Below are 24,866 nucleotides of genomic sequence, written 5' to 3' on the forward strand. Positions count from 1 at the left end.
TACCATCGTAGGTGAGCTTTTTAAGGCGGTATGGAATTAGAAACTAAAAATCATATAGAAAGAAAATATATACTTTGCCATAATGTAGTATGAAAAAATGATAGGTCCCAGAGATTGTTTTTAAGCTACAGGTTGTGAAAAAAAATGACTATACAGAGAAAGAGCATCTTTATGTAAATAGAAGGTAAAGTTAACAAAAGTAGTTGTGACGATAGCTCTAAAACTTCAAAAGAAAAAATATGGTGAAAGTACGTTTTTCTCAGATTTAACTTAAAATAGACAAAAAATTATAAATTATTCGATATGTTTTATTGTTGTTTTTTTTTTCATTATGATAAAATGTGTAAACGTGACAAACAAAATGTAACCTCGAACTTCACTAAAGTTATATAACCAACTTAAAAGACTTATTTCATAATTACTTTGTATCTGGTCTTGTTGTTAATATAACACAATCTAAGTCATTATTATCAGATGAAGATTTATGGTGATTAGGTCCCCCCTTATGGATTTTCATATATGATAGATGCTATTAATGTGTGACATTTTTTGGATTTTTGAACGTGCTACTTTCTAAGGTAATGTTCCTCAGAAATACATATCACTATACTCGGACTCTTTATTCTGAATATCATACTACCAGTATATTCTCTTATTCCTTTATAATGCCAAATTCATATCAGAGACGTAGCAAATAACAATTTTAAATTCTTGTAACTATGCATATAAATAGGTGTCCGTGATTTGAATATTTTAAATTAGATGTATGAAGGTCGTCATGGGTGTACCATCATGACGAATAACGGTAAAAAAATTATTGTCAAAGGACGTTAACGGTAATTTTTGGCGCATGAAGATTCAATGTACTTTTATTTAGACGATAAAAAAATCGACTGGTTTGACGAATCGCGTGATTTTTTTCTAAAAATAATGGTAACGATAATAATTTAAGACCTCTGACGAATCACAATAAAATTTTAATCAACTTGACGCTAAAGGTAGCCTAAAATGACTGTTTGACGCCTAATTGCAAAGCGCATTCATAGTACCCTCATGTATGTTCTATTTACATGATAAATAATTGTTCTATTATATTCAACGTCCAGATAAAGATATGAACAACCTATTATATGCATTATATCTTTAATCATAGTCATGTAAGTGGGTTATTAACTAGTTAAGCACTTATTCACAATATGGTTGTTATTTTTAGAAGATTAATATATCATTTTACTACATTAGATAGGTGAGAACAATTTTTTTGTTTTATGATAATTGGATTTAAACGGAAAGTGACACTTGGTATGGTAAGAAAATTATTTTTACAGTTCAATACTATTAATCACTATTTCTGATATATCACGTAAATATATATGTGTGTGTAATTGAGTAAGGTGGTGAAAGGGGGATGGGGACTTGAGATGTTGGTGTGCATTTGGAAAGTGTTTATGAGGAAGTTCTACTGGAGCAAACTACAAAGTTTTAGAGGTAGATCGAAAAATCCTCCAGTATAGTTTATATTATTTCTTGTATTGCTGGTTTATTGACAACAATGACTTAAATTCATCACTAATAGCTCAAAATAACTATAGTGTCATTCTAAATGCCATATGAAACATTTCAAAGAAGATAAAGTGAGTTACTGTGATCGTTACTCAGATATTTCTATATATAGTGCCTTGTTGGGTGACCTGTAGTTTCTGTATTCTTTGAATTTTTAATGCGTTTTTGTTATCTTTAACTCTTATAATCATTAAAATTTTCATGAAAATTGATTGTACATCAATCACCTTGGCCGTTAGTCCGTCTAGCAATTATTTTCGTTGCATTTTTGAACAGAACGGTTTCGTATTTAGTCAGCTACGTAGAGCAATGAATTTTAACGGTAACATGGATCTATTGAACAATTATTCATCTTGGCAATGCAGTTTTGCATTGATGAATTGCAACTTGTGTGTGCTTTTTGGAGCTATCAGACACCTACTTTATAATTTTAATAACTTTGGATAACGAATGGGGGTCTGCTTAACACAACAAATTTGATTTAAAAAGATGCAAGTTAAAAACGAGTTATTTTGGTAATTGTCTGTATAACTATTCGTTTTGGATTGTTTTTTAAGAACTGAACACCCAGAACTTTGCAATAAATTGCAATCTGACACAATTTCTTTATTGTAAGTTTTTTTTCCTCTCCATGTCGCGTTCTTTTTTTTGTCAACCACAATTGATGACCGTGGTATAGAACAATGGTAATTTCTTAGTCCTACACATCAGCATCAGCAAAACCCTTGCTTAAGCGGCAGTCCGTTTGGCCTTGCTAGATGCATTTGTATAAGTACATAACAATATCCATGTTTAACTTGATGCGTCGAGTAGAGATAGTGCCATAATCCCTGTCCGTTACTGAACCCTTGCGGTAACAATTTCAGAGGCATGTTTCAAGCCGAAAATTCTTCCCTCTATTTAACATACCCGTATTTTCAAGTGACAATCTAATTTAGGGGCCCTTCAGTCATCCCAATCGATTCTTTTTGAATAATTTATTTTTTGCGTTAACTGTGATTGTGTTTTCGTACTGAATACGCGTGGAACATAAAGAAATTACCACTGGACTCTAAACAAATAAATGAAATGAGAAAAATACAATGTAATTCCAAATTTAAGATAACAATCATTATAGCATTCTTGGTCTGATTCAAATATGGTTTATAGCCGCTGGTTTTTTATGCTGGAATTAAAATATTTATGAAATTTTATAATAGATATGGTAAGACACTTCGTAAATGCTTACCCACAAATACACGACGATGTTTTAACGTATATGTATGGTACTGGTCGTGTAATTGGGCTTCTTGGCGATTTTCCGTATCCGATTAATACCTGTTCCTGTGAACCCTGATCCTGGTATATATATGAAATAAATTCAGTAGAAATAGGTCGAATTGTTTTGCTAACAATCTACAAACAAACATTAGTTCATTTCAGAAGTATTTATGAAAAGCAATCGTCTCGTTGAATTTTAACCAATTCTATTGATCAATAAGGATAATAAAATTTTCCCGATATAACAAAACAAAACAAAAACAAAAAAAACTTGTGAATTCGTCACTTGTGTATTTCATCGAGAGAGAAAAAAGGCCGAGACTCATTATTCTCACTTTGAAATTTGAAAGTCTATTGACCCAGAAGTGTTTTTTTTACTAAAGTTTAATATAAATCTGCCCTTTAATAATTAGACACCCCAGCTTTATTAAATAATGTTTGTATTTGTAAACCGATTTGTATGACCTTGTATGGTCACAGATGCCGTGTAAGTGTTTTACAGATACTTATTCGATATTTTTTGTATGTTGCTGCACATCCTTTTATCATCTACGTATACACTTAGTCATTGATTTTATTAAAATGTCAAATATCAAATAAAGGTTATCTTGCGTACAAATGATTTAAAATCTTATTACCAATTATAACCACATTTATAAATTTGACAAAAATTTATCATAAAAGAAGACCAAAGGAAAAATACGCAAAAATATAGCGATAATAAGAAACTATAATAATTGATTCGTCATTTTAAAACTAGCATGCACTCGTCCATGTTATAAAGTGGAGAGATTTCTAATATTCTGCTTGGTTGATTTAATTTGTTTTTGTAAGGCTCTCAAGCATGCTCATACATAAATGAAATGATAAATGATAATCCCAATGCAATAAGGGCAGCTAGTTTTATATCGCTTTTTCGATGTAAATCAATTTCAACATTTAATTAATCATGCGTATCAAATGAAATCGTTAATGAATTGTTAATTTAATCGACGATTTCATTCATACGAAAAATTTGAGACAGATGCGATCTGTTTCTAAAAGTGTCGGGTTTCAGTACACATAAATATTCGATCACAGGTATTCACGGATGTAAACACTAAAGGTGAGGAAAACGTTAATTCAAAGGTATGTTAGGTCAATCATTTGTTATTGAAAGTATCATAGTTTTAGACAGTTATTTGTTTTTACTAAGAATTAGATTGAAGGATGAATGTCTGACAATGGTTAACATATCAAATTTATTAAGTAAGTGCGACACTCGGTGCGACAGAACTTTTCAATTAACCTATATTAAGATTTACCACTTTTCTAAGCACGCGCTTGACTGAACGTAACCTCTGTCTTATGCTGTTACATTCCTAAGTCACTTAGTTAAGGAAACTAGTGCACGACTATCAAGAAGAAAAATGAAGTACACATGATCATGATGATTCGAATATCAGTTTATGAATTTCAAATTTTAATCAATATTTCATTTCAATTATTAATATCAGGGTAGGATCCAGCCATTTTAAAAGGGGGTCCCAACCTAGGATAAAAGGGGGGTGTCCAACCGTAGGTCCCAATTCAAATGCATTGATCGTCCTAAAAAAAAAGGGGTTTCCAACCCCCGACCCCACCCCCTCCCCCCTGGATCCGCCACTGAATATACTCAGATTTTAATTGTATTGCATAGCATATCGAGTAACTATACGTTCATAAGCACTTTCTAATTCATTTTATCGGCTGCTGATTTTGATGGACATAACTCATAAACTAATGAAATAAATCCTGCTATGGTATGAAATGTACAATCGATTATGTCCATGTTGCTAAGTGAATTTCAAACATCGCTGAATCAGTCAACAGGTTTGTTATAAATTTAGCATATGAGGTATTATGAATGGAAAAAATATACGTCAACAACATTAACCAGACTATTTAAAAATAAAATATCTAAAACCTTCCAGTCTGTCTCAAGTTTGCCGGTCCGGTTATTTTAGGGGGGGAGGTTCATAGGGTTCCAACCTGCAACGGGGGAGTTACAGCCTAGGCTATTTTCATCGTTATTTCTAGTTTCTAAGAAAAATTAAATGAGTACGGATATCAGACCATAGACGTTTTGGTTCGACAATAAAACAATAATTATATATTTTCTATACTATTCAATTTGTCAAGTTTCAAATGATCCCAGACAAATAATGAGTATATGGAAAAGTTCCAAAATCATTTGGATATGTAACAAAAAGAAACTATTTACCAGTGCAGTAACGTGTTTCCTGATTTGAGATAGGCGCATGATCATGTGACGGGGGGTTGGTGCAGTAGAGTTTGAGTATTCAACCCTCCCCCTTTTTTCCTGGTGTGCTTATATTTGACGATTATGATTATTATTTTGTATTTTGTAGTAATAATAATAATAATAATAAATTCTTTATTTAAAGAGGGTAACTCAATTAGAAATAGTCTAATTTTCATTGAGGCCCTCAAACAAAATACATGCATACAGTTAACATTCATACATTAAATTACAATATATATTACTAGTATATACACAATTCTATCATTGAAATATACTTTAGGGTAATAAATGACAATATTTGATATAGTTTTGTTAGAGGAAAACAAATTATTTGACTTGCATATAATTTTCAAGAAAATGATTATAACTATGTTTCTTGAATAATTCCACATTAGGACATTTTTTTATTTCGAGTGGTAAATTATTCCATACTTTGGTTGCAGAATAATGAAAAGATTTTTTATAAAAATTTGTATTTGGTCTTGGAACAAAAAGATCATTATTAGAGACAGATCGTAAGTTGTGGCGTTGCACATCATCAATATATATTTAGTATTGCTAAGTAATCAGGTGTTAGTCCATTTACAATTTTATACATTAGAATTGATTGTTGGTATTTTATTCTTTTAGTAAAAGATAGCCATTTTAAAGAAGAAAACATGAAATTAGATGGAATAGAAATATCGCATTCCAGTATAATTCTTGCTACTCTTTTTTGAAGTTTTATGATTCTATCTGAATCTTTTTGTAATAAATTTCCCCAAACTGAACTACAATAGTCTATATATGGTAGAATATATGCATTATAAAATAGTTGCCTTGTGTGCAAATATACTTTAATTTTATATAAAAGTGATACTTTAGATGAGATAATTTTACATATACGATCAACATGATCTTCCCAGCTTAAATTTTCATCAATGTCTATTCCAAGTAATTTGAAAGAATGGACATTCTCAATACATATTTCGTTGACGGTAATACATAATTCTGATAGTTGTTTAAGTTTTTGTTTTGAACCCAATTTCATACACTTAGTTTTTTGTGCATTGATTTTCATACTGTTATTGTTACACCAAGATTGTATAGCATTTAAATCATTTTGCAATATGTTGTTTATTTTTTCAATGTTTTTATCATGAAAATGCAATGTTGAATCATCAGCATATAAATCCATATTGGATTGTTTAACATGAAGTGGTAAATCATTTATATATATTAAAAATAACAGCGGACCTAAAATAGTCTTCTCTTTTTTCTTCATTTCTTAATAGCTGTTGTTTATCAAAAATGACAAAAGCATAACATTAGATAAACCAGTTTATATAAAAAGTGTGAATGTTTTGTTAATTCTCGCTCGGTCCATTAATATTATAAAAATATCTGACGGCCTCTGTCACTCCATTTCATGGTACAAAGAGACGATAAGTTGCAAAATAGTGACACGATATTGACAGTCATGCTCCAATCTAGTTCAGGTAGTTCATATCGTCATAGTCACGCATCAGTAGCAATGTTATTTTCACTTTATTTCACAGAGTTAAAATTACGTTATAAGTTTGAACCTGCAGTTTTGAATAACTGTATATAAATTATTTGAGAGTCGGGATGGAGGATCGATTTCTTTTTTCTTTCGTGACATTTTTTGCACATGTTCGCTATTATTAATATTTTATTTAGCACCCCATTATTTTCTTTCATTATTTTAGGGTCCTATTTTCTCTATTCTTTATTTATTTGGTATTTTTTTCTGAAATATTGGCCAAATTTTATCTCATAATTCTGAAAGTCCACCCTCTTAAATCTTTTAAATTCAGTCTATACCTAATATGAAAAGACTGAGTCACTGAGGGTTTCAGTTTAGCAATCTTTTATATGAAAACTAGAAACATTTCTGTTAATTTAGATTAATAAAGCCTTAGTCGACCAATGATGACCATTGGATTATCAGTCGGGTTTTTGGTAGATAAGGAAAAGTCATTCACACTTAAAATTTGAGGAAAAAAAACGTTTTTTTCTGTAGCCGTATATTTGAGTTGGGGAGAAATCTTTTGATTCGTCGCTGTTATTGACACAAGAGCGATTTTGTGCTAAATTAATGCTACTAGTTAACTAAAGTTAATCTCTATATTTGCACAGAAATTAATTACTATATAAAAGTTTTGATAAATCTTTCAATTTAACCCGTTGATGGAAAGGTTTAAACCTCAAAGCAATGATTTTAAATGGGCATATATCGTATTGCTTGTCCCTTATGCGCGTGCACGGGTGTAATCTTGCAATAAAGATTAAAATCCAAACGATGCCGCAGACGTTTTTAAAATAGAAAAGAAATATATGCAGTTATCACCTTTAAGCAAAGCAAAGAAGATAATGCAAAAAATCACTTGTAGATTCTAGTTGGGGGCTTATATGTACCCTCTCCCCCTTTTATTGCAAAATATAAAAAAAAAATAGCAATAAATAGTCCAAATATTTTATGGGCAATCTGAAATATTACCCCCTATTTAGTCCTATGATATAAGACTTCGTAGGTTCATATCGTTTGTATTAAACGTTTTTTATCGGATGAACATGATGAAGTGGTTCAGCATTGATAATATAAAAAAATGTCCGATAAAAAACGTTGAATGCAAACGATGTGAAGTTACTAACTTGCGGAAGTCTAAATAGCCCCCTTATTTAGAAAATCTTACATCCGTATACACTCTTTCACTAATGTTTATAAACAGACAAGCCTGCATTTATACATGTCCGCTAACTGAGACCCTTCATAGATGCCTAGTAAGCGAGCACGTACATGTAAAAGAATCCAGCGTTGAAGCAGAATATTCGATTTTCTTTTGGATACCCTTTAAAATACCTTGTGTGTAAATTTAACGTCGTTTTCATCACATTTTTGCTTCCTGTTATTATCTTTAAATTCTTTTAGCTTTATTAGTTAATTGTGATTTTAACTTTCAAACAATTAACTGCCATGTTTTTTTTAGGTCGGCCTTATTCGTTGAAATTGGGAAAAATTACAATTTTGGAGGAAAGGGCTGACCTTCTCAGTCTGAATTAAGTCTTATATCTGAAAAAAGGGGATCTTATATACAGTATCAGAACTACAAAATTCTTAATTAATATATGACAGTTTGGAATTCAAAAGAAGAACTTAAATTTTGTGGCTTCTCCAAATAACATATCGATCAATGCCTTAATATGCCCTCAGTCTGGTTTTCGGGACTCCTTAAGGAGATTGGTATAATAGAGGAAATTTGAATAAAACGATTTATAAAATAAAAACATAATAAGCCTTTTTTGTTTATTTTCAGTTTGAATCACAGAGCTGTGTTTGTGTAGATTATCCGCCTATATGTATAACGTGGTATGTATGGATCTATTGTAAAATCCGTCATATAGCCTTTAACATTAATAATATTCAGTAAAACTGCAAAATTACTTTAATGACCTTTATATTGTCTACACGGAAATGTCGGCTTTTGCTGTGCACAATGACACAACCGTTAGAACCAGAAAATAATCTGTTAAATTGACATTTTTGTCCTTTGATTTAAACAGATACGTAAAATTGACTTGGTATTAACCAAGTGAGGGAAAACATGTCGAATTTCTCTTTTGTATGTCAAAGTATTGTATAGGGACATTGCAATTAGATCGCTACGATATATTATATTATATAACTGCAGGGGCGGATGCAGGAATTTTCGAAAGGGGGGGTGCTAACCCAGGGCACCCAGGGCAAAGGGGGGGGGGGGTGCAAAACATATGTCCCGATACAAATGCATTGATCGGCAAAAATAAAGGGGGTGCGCACCCCCGGAACCCCCCCCCCCCCCCCTGGATCCGCCACTGAACTGCCATGCAGTTTCGCGCGAAAATGTAGTATGTTTTTCACAATATTTTTAATATGCATATGTTCAATGAAAATTAAGTATTTAGTAATTCATTCATTCACAACGTAAAATATTGATACCACGTACTAAAGACCACTGATCGCCGCGATATAGCATTTTTGTGCTAATGCGGCGTAAAGCAACCAACAATCAATCAATCAATCTAAAGACCACTGGTGAAAAACTGATAATCGTAACTTTAATTACGACGATCCCAATATGGCGACGGCAGCAATACGTTAAATCTTTTCAGTCATTTTTCTCAAATGTATCATGTTGTCAAGAGTTACTCAGCTGCAAGGTTTTTCTATATCTATGTATGAAGACATCGTGTCATTTGGTTATAATTGCGTTGTAAAATTAGTACTCTTTAAATTTCAGATATGCTTAAAAGATGACACCTTCCTGTGCAAGCACCATACATGTATTTTGTTCCTGTCATATGAACCGAAAATGTAGGATATTATTTTTTATGATCGTTTTTGTGCCGTTTTTCCTATTTGTAACAGTTTATTACAACTGGCCAGTTTTTCATGTGTTTATAAACCAAGATATAATGAGTCCTTGTGTTCTTCCGCAGTTCGACTTTTACGATTCATCCATTGCTAATTTCTTCTGGAAACCGGATCCAGTTAAGTGTGAACCATGGGATGCTCTTATGTTAATAGATTCAGATGGGATGTTACAATTCAATAGTTCTGCAGTTAAAGCGTCGGGATATGATGATTTGAAGTGTGTCTACAAAAAAGTAGTTCGTGTCGGAGACTTCAATGTAACATTTACTGAAGAGACGGTATTCAAGAAACCAGTTTACATACCTCATGATATTATATATGTACAATGTAAACAGAACGATAAATTAGTTTATGACAACCTTCATTTTCATATAGATTATAAATCAATTTTACAACAAAAACATTTAGGAACCGAAAATCAGGACGAATTAAGTATTTATATGTTTGGATTAGATTCTTTATCGCATTTACTTGCTGAACGTAAGATGCCACTGACTATGAACTATCTAAGAGACAATCTTGGTGCGTATATTTTAAACGGCTACACAAAAGTAGGTGACAATTCGTACCCGAATTTAGTTGCCCTGTACACTGGGACTACAGGAGGCAGCGAGTTGCCGGGAGTAAACATAGATACAATGCCTTTTGTGTGGAAGAATTTCTCCGCTAAAGGTTATGTTGACATGTATTGCGAAGATTGGCCAAGTATTGCCACATTTACTAACTTCACTGTTCCGCCAGCCAATCATTATTTTCGACCATTTTTCCTGGCAGCAGAAAAAATCCGTACGCAATCAATACGTAATGTAAGAAGATTGTTGCTATTTTTAGAACATCATAACTTCAGATTAAAAGATGTTTCATTTCTATGTTTTGGCAACACACCGAAGCATCAGCTTGTTATAGACTATTATAAAAGATTCATAGAATCCTATGGGAACAAGAAAAAGATCGCAGTTTCATTCTTGAATGAGATTGGACATGATTTTCTTAATTTCTATGAGCATGGTGATAGAGACACGATGGAATTGTTCAAATGGATGAAAGCAAGTAAAAAACTCGATAATGGAGTTATCGTTCTTTACGCAGATCATGGGCCGAGGTATAGCGAAATTCAAAACACTGGTATAGGTCGTGTAACCAGCATGATGCCAACTTTAGCGATATATATACCTAAACAAATACGGGACCGTTTTCCGCATTTACATGCAAATTTAATGAAAAATATCGAAAGACTCACAACCCCATTTGACGTACACGAAACGTTAATGGATATTTTAAATAAAAATTTTCAGGTTCAAAAACCAGTTGATATTCATAAAAGTGTCCCAAGAGGTATAAGTCTGTTTCGGGAAATTCCGGAAAGCCGAAGCTGCAACCAGGCAGGAATTCCCGAACATTATTGTCCATGTTATTCATCCAAATACATTGATATAAAAGATCCTGTTGTAAAGGAGGTTTCTTTATATATTGTCAATAAAATAAACCATATTCTTGAACATGATTTTCACCGTTGTGCCAAATTAACATTAAACACAACACACCGCGCTTCGCTTGTGAAATCAAACTTTGTGCGCGACAAAGCTGTAGAAGAATGGTCTTTAAGAACGTTTGTATATACCTCTTCAGAAGACCGACGGTATCTTATAGCATTAGATACGTTCCCAAGTAAGGGTAAATTTGAAGCTACTGTTCAATATAATGGCAAATCTGATATGAAACTGTTAGGGGATATAAGCAGAATAAATAAATACGGAAACCAGTCAAGTTGTATACCAGACATTCGTGATCGACTAAAACTATACTGTTTCTGTATAAAATAAAATTAAAAAATGTCAAAAATGATATTTATACATTATGTTGTTGTTTTTATTTCCTATAGTTATTGTTTATTAATTTGAACACCAAAGAGGCGGTATGATAAGAGCATTTAAGTGACTCTTGAAGTTGCAAATTAGAAAACTGAAGTACTGAACAACATTATATGTGTAACAAAAAATTTGTTCCGGTGTGACATTTGTTCCGCCGGAACAAATTTCATAGGAAATATGTTCCACGGGAACTTATATCATAGAAAATATGTTCCAGCACTATAAAATTTGTTCCGGAACTAATTTTTAACCAAGTGTGAAATAAGTTCCGGAACAAAAATCACAGCACCATGCATGAGTTTTGTTCCAATATTAAAATAAAAAAAAGAAGATGTAAAATAAGTTCCTGTGATATTTGTTTTGAACGAATGTATTTTATAGAAATCAATGAAAATGTTCTGCTCGAACCTACTTCACAGAAAATAAGTTCTGTGCTTGCATGGGGTACATTTGCAATTGAAGGCATGACTGTAACAAATTATATAGAAATTGTCTATGAAAAAAGTTCTCCCAGAACATATTTCCTGTGAAATTAGTTCCACTGGAACTTTTTTCACAGGAACAAATTTTGGCTCACATATGCACCGCGGCATAAATCACAGTCTCGTTCAGTCTCATTGAAATCTCGTTCTGGAATTATTTCCAAAACATGTGATATAAGTGGAAAATAGCAATGTATTTGATAATTATCATAATCAAACTTAACTCTCTGGTCCGAGACCACAATTATTTCGTAGTGCATTTCTTTTAGAACATAAATGAAAATTTTAGAAATCCCACCTGCGCTTTCTCAATGAAATTTTAACAGTGTGTTGTACTACTTTTGGGACAAATTATAGAAAATTGAAATTTTCAAATTTTATTACTAATCAAGTCAGTCTTTTTTAGTGAAATTTTGAGAAAAATGGGTGAGGGGTACAAAAAATGATTTTACCAGAAACATAAACATCCCATATAACTTTTTCTTTTCAAATTTCATAGATATGTATTTTTTTCAATCATTTATAACAAGGAAGATGAAAAAATATGCATTTTGTTCTTTAAACAGAGAAAAATCCGAAATTTACAAAATTGACAAAATGGTAAATTAGACACGAAAAAGCATCAAAATATGATAAAACTTTCTTATATTAACACCTACCCGCCTATAGTTTTTATACGACCGCAAAAATTAAAAAATTTTTGGTCGTATATTGGTATGACGTTGGCGTCGTCGTCTGCGTCGTCGTCGTCGTCGTCGTCCGAATACTTCACTGTAAATAAAAGTGTTAAGAATCTGAACACTTTTTGAACGCCCTTTTGTAACACTTCTGGAACGCGTAACGGTGTTCTCAATATTAACATTGGTGTTCCAGTTTTAAACATTATGTGTGCATCTTTCGAACGCTATGTGTGTTATTTTTGAACGGATAGTGTGTACTCCTTGAACACCTAGTGTTTGAATCTGGAACGCGTAACAGTGTTCTAGATATTAACTTTCGTGTTCCAGTTTTTAACATCATGTGTGCATCTTTCGAACGCTATGTGTTATTCTTGAACGGATAGCGTGTACTTCTTGAACGCCTAGTGTTTGAATCTGGAACATGTCCTTGTGAGCAAAATTGTATGCCGTTACGCGTTCTAAGTCTTGTAACACTTCTGGAACGCTCGGACTGTGTTCCAGAAATATGTGTTAATATCCAGAACACATAGTGTATATTACTGGAACACAATTTTACATGTTCCAGAAAAAGTGTTATATTCTCTGAAACATTATTGTGGTCTTGTAAAACAAATATTTTAATTGATTAAAAACGTCTTTAATTGATTAAAAAAGGCAACATTTAAAAAAAAAAGTACAATAAAATGTGAAATATTGAAGCAACTTTAAAATGACAAGTTAGACAAGTTAGAAATATAACATTTGTAATTTGCAAAATGTGTCCAAATATTTACTCATAAACAAAATGTTCGTCATATATTTAAAATTATTATGTTACAACAAAGTCAAGTGTCTTATGTTTAACTCATCGTTTGCAACTTCCTAAGTCAAGAACTGTTCTGAATTTCTTTACAAAATACTGATGCCACTGACTCTTTTATCACCAAAATGTTCCATAATCCACTGGCTGCATAGCACTCAGATAGTCAATATCAAACATAAAATACCCTGTGTATATGATGCTAGTAGTCGAGTCGGTGTTCATGTAACACTGCTTCCTTGGACACTTTTAAACATGATTTGAGTCGTTTACAACTGATTTTGAGCTTCCATTTTTAGAGGATTCGTCTCCTTGGGTTATAATTATTCTTTAACCTTGTTATCCATCAACCGTAAGTTCTAAAATGTGAAATATGAAGTGTATGAGTAAACAAATTATTCATCATGTCGACATTCCTTCAGAATATTAGAAAATCTTATTTCGTTTTTGTAATTCCATTATACTTGTCAGCATTATAAGATAAGATGCATTTGCCAATGAGTGGTAATTGAGTGGTCAAATGTGCTCTCGTGTTCTTTATCTTTTTAAAAAAATGATAGAAAGTGTCCAGCAAGTGCTATTATGTTTTTTAGGCAAAACTTTATCGTCAACTTAGACTTGTCACTAAATTAACTGCTAACATTTCAAGAAACTAATGACCATTTGCCTTTATTTTGAAAGATATTTAGTAATTTTTTCACTTATGATCTGTATACAGATAATTGACGGATGATGTAATTGCATCAAATTTAGCTCAAATAGCTTTCTGATTAATGTAAACAAGTGAATGGTGCACATTTTATTGATAAATCTGCAATACCAACACTTGTAAGAAGTCAATGGACATGCACTCCTATTCAAAATTCTTAAACTTACATATAGTACTTTTATGGTGCAGGATAAGTAGTCATCTCTTGAACTGCAACATGTTCTCTTTATTCTCGAGGTATGCACGAACAATTACCCTTAAGTACAGTATAGTTGGGTTTGTACCCTATAAAAGTAACATAGGAATACATTACAATACATGAATGCAGTGCACAAGGGTGGACATTTGCTAAATGAATTACTAATTACAAAGCTATTATAAATAACATATACATGAGAAATTTAAAATTAGTGTTGCAGTATGCCTTTTTTTACAAACTTCTGTCTTGACATTGCAATGTCATGACAGTTTTTGCATTTGTGAACAAATCCTTATGCATTGGTTTTATTTAATTAAAAAATGTACATCCTCAAAAGTGTAGAAGATCGTTTGATCTTCTTAATGCTTTCTATACACAATGTTTGAGTCGTGTTAGGAATACATGGCGTTCGGAGAAAACGATTAGCTTGAACGCATCATGTTCGAGACCAGAACACATTTACAATAGCAACGATATCATTTAACATTTACGTATAAATTTACAGAGGTTAATTTTTTTTTTTAAATATGATAATTTGAATGTAATCTCTCAAAGAACCGCTACTTTTTTAATCGAATTATGACAGCACAGTTAAGTGGAAGTGGAGGGGGCAGTTTTATGTTCGAACAAAATGTTCTTCCATTTATACTTCAGTGTGTCCTGTCCAAGTAGACATTTGTTGATTTCATGACTAAATAAAATATTTTTTATGTTCGTCATGTGTAGATAAATATAGATAAACATACCTATTATATCAAGTTTTGTTGTTAATTTTCTTCAGTGAAGCTTCTTCAATCACGATCAAAAACCAAACTTCCGGTACATTAATACGTCACGCGCTGTTATGTACGCGGATATGTTTGGAACACATGGCGTTCAGGGAAAATGGTAAATTTGAACGCATCATGTTCGACACCAGAACGCTTTTACAAGAGCAACGTTTTCATGAGCATTTACGCATTTACATTGTTAAAAAAAATACCTTAAGAACTTAAGTCGTTTAGAAAAAGATTCATATTAAAAATCAATCATTTGCACGCTTATAAATACGCTCTTGTAAAATGTTTCATTTTTTTTTTACCAAACTATAATTTGCTTATATGCCGATACAGCTAAAATACATTTATCGTCAAATCATAGTACGAATCACCCTTATTCATCGTCTGTTTGACTCTGAAATGATGAATTTTTTTTCTCACTCCCCATTACAATATAAGAACATTTTTAGTGTTCAATTTAGAACACTTGTCTTGAATATGTGCGTTAAAAGACTGAACACAATGTGTTATATTTTTTAACGCTGGCGTTCAATGTGGAACACTAATGTTAATAACTGAACATATTGTGTTTAAAATTGGAACGCGTCCAGACGCGTCAGGCGTCTGCAATATTTGCAGTGTTTTTAGTTTTCGCACTCTAACTTTAGTAAAAGTGAATAGAAATCTATGAAATTTTAACACAAGGTTTATGACCACAAAAGGAAGGTTGGGATTGATTTTGGAAGTTTTGGTCCTAACATTTTAGGTATTACGGGCCAAAAAGGGCCCAAATAAGCATTTTCTTGGTTTTCGCACTATAACTTTAGTTTAAGTAAATAGAAATCTATGAAATTTTGACACAAGGTTTATGACCACAAAAAGAAGGTTGGGATTGATTTTGGGAGTTTTGGTCCCATCATTTTAGGCATTAGGGGCCAAAAAGAAGCCCAAATAAGCATTATTCTTGGTTTTCGCACAATAACTTTAGTATAAGTAAATAGAAATCAATGAAATTTAAACACAAGGTTTATGACCATAAAAGGAAGGTTGAGTTTGATTTTGGGAGTTTTGGTTCCAACAGTTCAGGAATAAGGGGCACAAAGGGTCCAAAATTGAACTTATTTTGATTTGAACAAAAATTGAATCCTTGGGGTTCTTTGATATGCTGAATCTAAAAATGTACTTAGATTTTTTATTATTGGCCCAGTTTTTAAGTTGGTCTAAATCGTGGTCCAAAATTAAACTTTGTTTGATTTCATCAAAAATTGAATAATTGGGGTTCTTGATATGCCAAATCTAACTGTGTATGTAGATTCTTAATTTTTGGTCCTGTTTTCAAATTGGTCTACATTAAAGTCCAAAGGGTCCAAAATAAAACTAAGTTTGATTTTAACAAAAATTGGAATTCTTGGACTTTTTTGATATGCTGAATCCAAACGTGTACTTAGATTTTTGATTATGGGCCCCGTTTTCAAGGATCCAAATTTATTATATTAAGTATTGTGCAACAGCAAGAAATTTTCAATTGCACAGTATTCAGCAATAGCAAGAAATCTTCAATTGCACAGTATTGTGCAATAGCAAGACATTTTCAATTGCACAGTATTGCGCAATAGCAAGAAATCTTCAATTGCACAGTACTATTGTGCAATAGCAAATATTTTCAATTGCACAGTATTGCGCAATATCAAGAAATATCTTACTGCACAATATTGTGCAATAGCAAGAAATTTTTCAATTGGAGTTATCTTTCTTTGTCCAAAATAGTAGTTGAATCAACTTAAATCATTGTTTTATACAATATACAATGTATATTCACTTTTACTATCAACTGATAAATTAAAACAATCTTTACCATTCAGTGATAACAAGTACTTTATTTTACATTTTAATATTTTATGATGTATTTAAATGAGTAGTTATTGTTGCAAACTCCATTAGAAATTTTAATTGAGATCAGTTTTGGAAAAAGGGAAAGGGGGATGTGAAAAAAAAATGGGGGGGGGGGGAGGGTTAAATTTTTCTCATTTCAGATTTCATAAATAAAAAGAAAATTTCTTCAAACATGTTTTTGAGAGGATTAATATTCAACAGCATAGTGAATTGCTCAAAGGCAAAATAATTATTTTAAGTCTCATTAGACCACATTCATTTTGTGTCAGAAACCTATGCTGTGTCAACTATTTAATCACAATCCAAATTTAGAGCTGAATCCAGCTTGAATGTTGTGTCCATACTTGCCTCAACCGTTCAGGGTTCAACCTCTGCGGTCGTATAAAGCTGCGCCCTGTGGAGCATCTGGTTATGAGTTGAATTTATTCAGATTGGTCCCCTTCATCTTTATTGAGAGTATGAAAAAAAGTTTTATTGTGGAACTGTAATTTTTTTTCACGATAAAAGCTCAAAAATGGGTAAAAATTGATGAAAAATGGAAAAATCATCAAAATTGGGTACTTTCAGAGGGCCGTAGTCAAAAAAACAGTGCACCACCATTTTTACAGTCATATAAACCCAAAAATCAGGTTAAGAAAAAAAGTTTAATTCTAGAAATTTTTGGCTCCTCAGAGATGTACATCCTTAAAACCGATCTGAGAGTACTCACAGTTACTAAAAGCTAGTCCAAAGACAATAACAACTATGTATTAAAGACTAGATTTTAAGTTGATGGACATACAATCTTCACAATAGGTAGTTTTTTTTCCACATTTGAATATGCAAAGCTCAAGATATATTCTCGTGTCTGGTCAGAGACAAAGCAAAGACACGGAATCTGTATTTGATCATATTTGGTTAATGTAAAATTAAAATTCTTTTAATTTCCGCCATGTGAAATCATATTTCCTCATTTACATAGTAAAAACCTAGGGGTGTTCGGTTGCAGTTTTCATACTAATGGCTTGGAACTAGCTGTCAGTAACTGTGAGTACCCTGAGATCTGTACTTATTGTCTTTTCATTGTTAGGATGTACAAGTACCCTGCCACGTCTTTGTGTTTTTTTTTTTTTTTTTTTATTTCTACATGTAAAGCCTTTTCAACTTATTTTACAATTTGTTCTTTATATAATGAATTGTCACACCACTGTCCCAGGAAACGGGGAAGGTTGGGCGCCCGCTATCATGTTTAACCCCGCCACATTCTATATGTGGTTGTCCCAAGTCATGAGACTGTAATTCAGTGGTTGTTTTTGTTTGTGTATATCATATTTGTGGTTCGTTTATTGTTTTGTATAGTTCGTTCTTGTTTTGTGCTATAGAACCACTGTCCAGGGTTAGGGCCGGGGCGCCTGCCAAAAAAGTTTAACCCCGCCACATTCTGTATGTATGTGCCTGTCAGAAGTCAGTAGCCTGTAACTCAGTGGTTATCGTTTGTTGCTGAATTAAATCTTTGTTTTTCTTTCATTATTTTATACAAAAATTAGACCGTTAGTTTTCTGGTTTGAATTGTTTTACTTTGTCATTTGTCTTTTATAGAACAGGTTTAATCCACCATTTTCAACATTTGAAAATGCCTGTACCAAGTCAGGAATATGACAGTTCTTGTCCATTCGTTTTTGATGCGTTTTGTTATTTGATTTTGCCCTGTGATTATGGACTTTCCGAATTGATTTTCCTTCAGTAAGTTCAGTATTTTTGTGATTTTACTTTTTATATATCGCTGACAATGCGGTATGAGTTTCTTGAAGGCCGTACGATAACCTATATTTGTTAATTTCTGTAATATTTGGTCTCTTATCAAGAGTTGTCCTATTGGCAATCATACCACATCTTCTTTTTTATGGTAAATTAAAGTAAATGTTAATGCGTCTTTGTTGTTTTTCTTAGGGACGACATCAAAAGTTCAATGTAGGATAAAAAAAAACTTAATTCATATATAGTTTTTTCACTGACCCCCTACCCCCTTCTTAACTTAATTTAGTAAAAATTCAATATGAACAATAAGGATATATATAAAATCGATGTCAATTAAACAAAACTTGCAGTAGTTTTGACCCACCCCACCCCAAACTATTTGCCTGAATTAAGTTGTTTATCCTTCATTGATTTTTTTTATGTCTTCTCTTACTCAACACAAGATTATTCTTTTTATTCCCATTTTCAAATACGCAGTTTTTGTTAAATTTATTTAAAAACATAAATTTCATTAATTTCTTTGTTGTCTTAAATAATTAAGTTTGCAGTTCGAAAGTCATTTTGAATGGGATGCACTGAAACTGGTTTCCTCCTAATCAGTGGATGTGACACCGCAGAAGGCAACGACTACCTGCAACCTACGCCAAAATGTTTGTCAGAGAGGTCATTCAAGTCTTTTGGAGCATTTTTTGAATTCTGTGTTGTATATACCTTCTGATTTTGCCTCTGTCCCATGCATCACCGTGTGTTTGGCCATAAATCGGTTTAATTGAACTTTAGTGCTTAAAATGATTTTTTTTCTACAGACGATTCTTTGGAAATTCAGTATACGGGAAACCTTTCTGGCATGAATCTGTCTGCCATGGCATTCGGCGACAAGAGGTGTTTTTTTTTTTTTTTTTGTGTACCTTTTTTACATTGAATTTATATAGGAGGGACATTCTGACTTTAACCGTGCTTATTGAAAAATGACCATGCAAAAAACTTTAGGGTATACTATTTTTTGGCTTAAAAAATAGAGTGGGGTCCGTTATAGGAAACACACATCTTTTTAATTTTGCCTAGCATATTTCAGACCACCACGTACATCCGTGAATGCATGCACCAATTGTTGACATAAACTTCCTTATTTCTTACAAAACAAGATCTTTCAATCTGATTAGTTGATTGCCCGTTTGTAAACTTATAACACCCTACCCCATTTCAACCTATGATATTGAAAGTTTTGCCAAAAAATCCCCAAAATTACATAAATTATGCCAAGTTAAGAATACTTTATGATAACAACTTGAAATGTCTAAAATTACAAAACAAACAAAATATTGACAAAATTAAAAATTCCAAAATAAAAAAGTGTATGCGAAATTAAACAAAAAATACTTTTTTCGATATTTATTAAAAATAGATATATAGAGTTTTTTATTTATTTTTTACAAATCGCAGTAACTGGCATTGTTGTTGATAAATGTTGAGTGCAAGTTGAAGCCAATTTCTCTAAAATCTCTGAAGTAAACATTTTCAGTTTTTCACTCCATTATAGCAGGGACTTTCTATTAGTATAGAAAGTCCCTGATTATAGATTTAATAAGCCTAATAAAGAAAAGCTCCCAATGATAAGAGATAAATTCGCAATACTAAATGATATAAAATTTGTAGTCAAACATAGTTCAGTTTAAAACAATTACCAAATATGCCATAATTTAAAAACTAGTAAAACATATATCACGGTGGGTATGGTTGTCCTGCGAGAGAACGTTCTTTGCTGGTGATTCGGTCCTGACGGGTGCTGGTGATCAATGAAAAAATGTAAACAAAGACGAAAATGATGATTTTCACTCATAAAAAATGGAAGAAAACAGTAGAGATTTTTCATTTTTGTTTCTTATGGGTTCATATGTAAACCATTAAAAAGTTGACCCTCTAAACTATTTCAGTAAGCGTAACACAAAAATGCTCATTTTCAGAAAATCTAGAAGTGAAAAAATAAAACAAAAAAGCTCATTGAGTCCGCTTTCTATACCGCAATCCACACGACAAAACTATTTTGTGAAAAATCATTGCAACTTATTAAAATTTAGCATTTTCTCAATTTATTCATGTTCTGATACTGTGCTGGTGGGTCCTGATACGGTGCTGGTGATTTTGGATAAGAAGTTGGTCATATTTGAAACAAATGTTACAAAATCAATAAAATTGGCAGATAATTGTTGTCAATAGGATCTATGACTCCTTTTTTAGCTCTTGTGCATCCATTTGGCGGCTTAATATGTGTTTTCAAATGATCGTAACTTGTATTGCATAATTACATAAAAGGGCAACATCTTTCGTCCAATATCAGATAACAATATATAGTATCTAAAATAAGAATAGTTGTATTAAGATATTAAATACCCCTTACATTGATGCTTCAACAATGATCAAAGCCCATACCGCATAGACATGTTTGTCCGCATACCCCTCCCCACTTCCACCCAACCAACCCTCCTCATTTCCTCCTTTATTGTTACAGTGGTGTACCAACACAACAATTTATCACATAAAATGATAACACAAAGACACACATTATTGAACAACGAATGCTCGCAGGTACTGAAAGCTAGTTCAAAGCCGCATTTTCAACTAATAGATAAACCATGTTCTCATATACAAAAATCACAATCGTGTCGATTAAAAAAGTCTCAAAACTTAAGTTCACATTTTCATGTTTGATGAAGCAGAACTTTAAAAGTGTGCAGTGCATCTTGTGCTCACAACAGTTATTGGCATAATTATGTTTACATAAGACTTATAAAGGAATTAAGAAGGTACCAAGAAATATTTTACAGTTCAATTTAATGATCATGAATGGAAGGAAATGGTACGGAAGTTTACATAGGACAAACAGAAATTGATAGTATTTTTTGGCGAAAGACTTAAACGCTTCTTTGCATTATATAGTACAGCTCTTCTTTAAAAGCATGCAAAAAAACAACTTGGATTGACTTGCTTGCTATGTTTGCTTGGATGTTTTCAAAAAATAGTAACGGAGTTTCAATACATACTGGGATTTGATTGGACAAATACAAACTGACAGGAGTTGAAGTTAATGTTTATTGTCCAAACAAATTCTAGTATATAGTAAACATGCAGACTACTTACCTGTCGTTTACAAACATCCAAACAATCATAGCAAGCAATTTGATCAATGGTTTGCTTTGCATATATTTATAGAAGAGCTGTAAATTCTAAAAAAAAATTCTTGTTGTCGTAGATGGTTAAATCCTCAACAAAATCTCAATAACTTTGTTGGAACGAATAAAGGTTTTAAATCAAATTTTCGTGGACTTTTTAGCTTCCACCCTGACGAGGCATGTTAGCTGTTCGTATGCTGTTGCACCTGACGCACGGAAACTTTTACATTTCCATCTTCTTTTCTGAAATATTTTACCCAGCTCATACTTGACAGGATTGTTATCCTAGTAAAAGGTGTAACCAATGAATTGAACACATTAAGTTAAAAATTCCACAATACTATATAATTCATTTTATGTGTCAATTTGTTCGAAAAAAAAGTCGAAAAGAAGAGAGTTTTTTTAATGTCATGATTATCTGCATGTCGCTTTCTAGATCTATGCTTAGCATTTATTTCAGATGACATGGACTCCTCACCCTGGTGACCCTGCTGCCTTTCATAACTTTATCCGTATACATATATTAATAGATAAACAAAAGGCTGCAACTGGTATTTTTGTATTTAAAATGATTCGTTGTAACGAGAATATTTATGGTGAATGGAAACTGTGAGGGTCAAAATCTTAAATTGCTTATAAATGTTGCTGGACCCAGTTTCGTTATCTGATCTGAATTTTCTGAAATGTGCAAGGTAGATAGACATTGGCCTTTTGATTTTTTTTTTACTTGGTAAGTTTTGCCCTAATTGCTTGAACCTTTGCAATATGAATGCCGATTTCAATGAGTGTGTAGACAAAGGAAATATCTTTGGTTATCTTGCTTGCTGAACAGAAAAGTCATTGTTAGGTTTATATGTAAACTACCCTACTTTTAGAGTAGACTAGTCCGACAAATGACACATCTTTCTGTCTGTAGGACCAGACTACTTCGAAAGGAGGGTAGTATACCTTACCTAACAATGACTTCACGGTTTAGCTAACAAGCAAGCTAACTAAAGATATTACCTTTGCCTACATACTCAATGGAATCGGCTGTAACTAAAAACTCGAATACATTTTAACAGACAGTGGTCATGTTTGTTGATGAACATTGTTTTTCCTAGATTCACTCTTGAAAAATCATTTGGTAACTTTTGGTCAAGTAATTTTAGAAAAGATCGTTTTGTAATTGCGGACGCCAAGACAATACATGACCCTCACACGACCCCTCGACACAGGTGAGCTTATATATGATCTTATAGCGATTCGGGTTGATAACCAGTTGAAATTAAGCCAGTTTTTTGTGTGTGTAGATTTGTATTGTTTTAAACTGTTATGACCTTTTAAAGTTAAATGTAGGTGTTTAATCTAAGAATTTCTTTTTTAAACTTATATACTTGTTTTATACTCAATTGGTAGTATGAAGCTACGAGATATTTATTTTTTTGAAATTGAAGGCACAATTAACAAAGCAAACGGTAGTTTCAAATACTTTTAAATAGATTTTTAAGGATAATGTACCCTTGTATTGATCCCATGCTAAACATAACAAAAATCTCTGTACAAATGTCTGTGAATTTTCTAAAAAATAGTGATTTTATTTTCACCAAATTCTCTTTTTCTACTAAATACAATAATGAACTATAAATAATAATGCTTTGAAAGAAGTTTCCCCTTGATATATGTACAAAATTATATCTCTATTATTCATTGTCTGTGCTGTTTTGATACTATTGCAGTTTGCACATTTCGTAATTGACAGGCCACAGAAGGGGTCATAAACCATACACGAAAAGATAAAATATTGATCTTAGTACTTAATTTGCATCTCTGAAACCCCACCCGGCTTGTTTTTTAAGAAGGGTGTCTAAAAATGATCGATTACAGACAGCCGAGTACGCATTTTACTTTCAAGGCGTGTTTACGTTGATTGTTAAAGTCCTGAAAACGGATAGATGCCTTTTTGGAAACAAAAATGTTTGATATATCAGGCTTTAGATTCAGTTTTTTTAAATATAAATTAAGGCTACATTTTAATATAATAATACTAAGAATTCACAATATCAAAAAATGCAGAAAAAAATGGATGAAGTGAAATATCTTAGTAAGGAGTCATTACTACAGAGATGGTGTGTTTGACACACAAAACTTGAAAGCTTAAGCCTCGGTCACACCTTACCGGATAGCACGAACGGAAGCCTAATTGATAAACATAAATGTTGTCCGTTGACAAATTAAACTGTTATCCGTTGAGAGTCCGTTGATGTACTGACGGAATAAAACGGACGTGTAACGAATGCCTAACGGACAAACGCCGGATATGCAACGTACGAGAAACGGAAACGTACCGGACAGAACGGATGTCGAACTTACATCCAACGGACGAGTACCGCATTAGAGGGACACCTAACGGAAGCGTACCGGATAAAACGGATGAACAAGATATACGGAAAAATTAAAGGCGACAATAATAATACATGTAAATCGCATTAATATTCAAAATGTTTCAGAAGTGTAAATGGTTTTTGTTTGTTCTTCAAAATTCCGGCAAAGGACAATGTCTGGTCTGAATAAGAGCTGCTTGATTGTGAAGACGTGCCCCAAGCTTACTCTAAGACCGATTATGAATAATAAGAATTTATGAACCTTAAGAAATCTGACATACCAATAACTGTCATTTCTTGAAGCAAAATTTTCAATTGGCATTTATCCGTTTCAGATCCGTTCATTCTCCGTTTTGTCCGTTTTAATATAGAAAAGTAGGACACATTGTTCACTTCCTCCCCCGTAATTCTTTATCAAAAATATTCATTTATTTTGGAATTTTGAAATGAAAAAAGCTAAGAAATCTTAGTTTTGTTAGTGTTCACTAGGTTATCTCGTCTTCATTCGCTGACATATTCTAATCTGCCCTTTCATAAAATAGTGAATATTTTTTTTAGTGTTCTATCGAACTTTAGAAAAAAAAAAAAACCTGATAACCGTTCAGACAAAAAAATTATGTTGAAAAAATCTTACAGATACATCAAGTGATTTTTAATAGCTATAAGATACATTTTTCTTTTAAA

The 24,866-nt window shown here is 32.4% G+C and overlaps 2 long non-coding RNA genes across 3 annotated transcripts; one reads left to right on the top strand and one right to left on the bottom strand.

Annotated features, from left to right (window-relative positions):
• Positions 1-3,762: 3,762 nt before the first annotated feature.
• On the top strand, positions 3,763-10,942 carry LOC143075834 (uncharacterized). 2 transcript variants are annotated; one of them, XR_012978428.1, is made up of 3 exons: positions 3,763-3,951; positions 8,425-8,477; positions 9,388-10,942. It is a non-coding gene; the product is annotated as an uncharacterized LOC143075834 (long non-coding RNA). The 2 variants fall into 2 exon arrangements; XR_012978429.1 differs by having other exon boundaries at positions 3,763-3,928.
• A 2,224-nt stretch (positions 10,943-13,166) lies between these two features.
• On the bottom strand, positions 13,167-15,395 carry LOC143075835 (uncharacterized). Its single transcript, XR_012978430.1, has 3 exons — positions 15,008-15,395; positions 14,230-14,347; positions 13,167-13,712 (listed from the first exon to the last, which is right to left on the bottom strand). It is a non-coding gene; the product is annotated as an uncharacterized LOC143075835 (long non-coding RNA).
• Positions 15,396-24,866: the final 9,471 nt, after the last annotated feature.

This window comes from Mytilus galloprovincialis, chromosome 5 (assembly GCF_965363235.1).
Source record: "Mytilus galloprovincialis chromosome 5, xbMytGall1.hap1.1, whole genome shotgun sequence".
Classification (NCBI taxonomy): domain Eukaryota; kingdom Metazoa; phylum Mollusca; class Bivalvia; order Mytilida; family Mytilidae; genus Mytilus; species Mytilus galloprovincialis.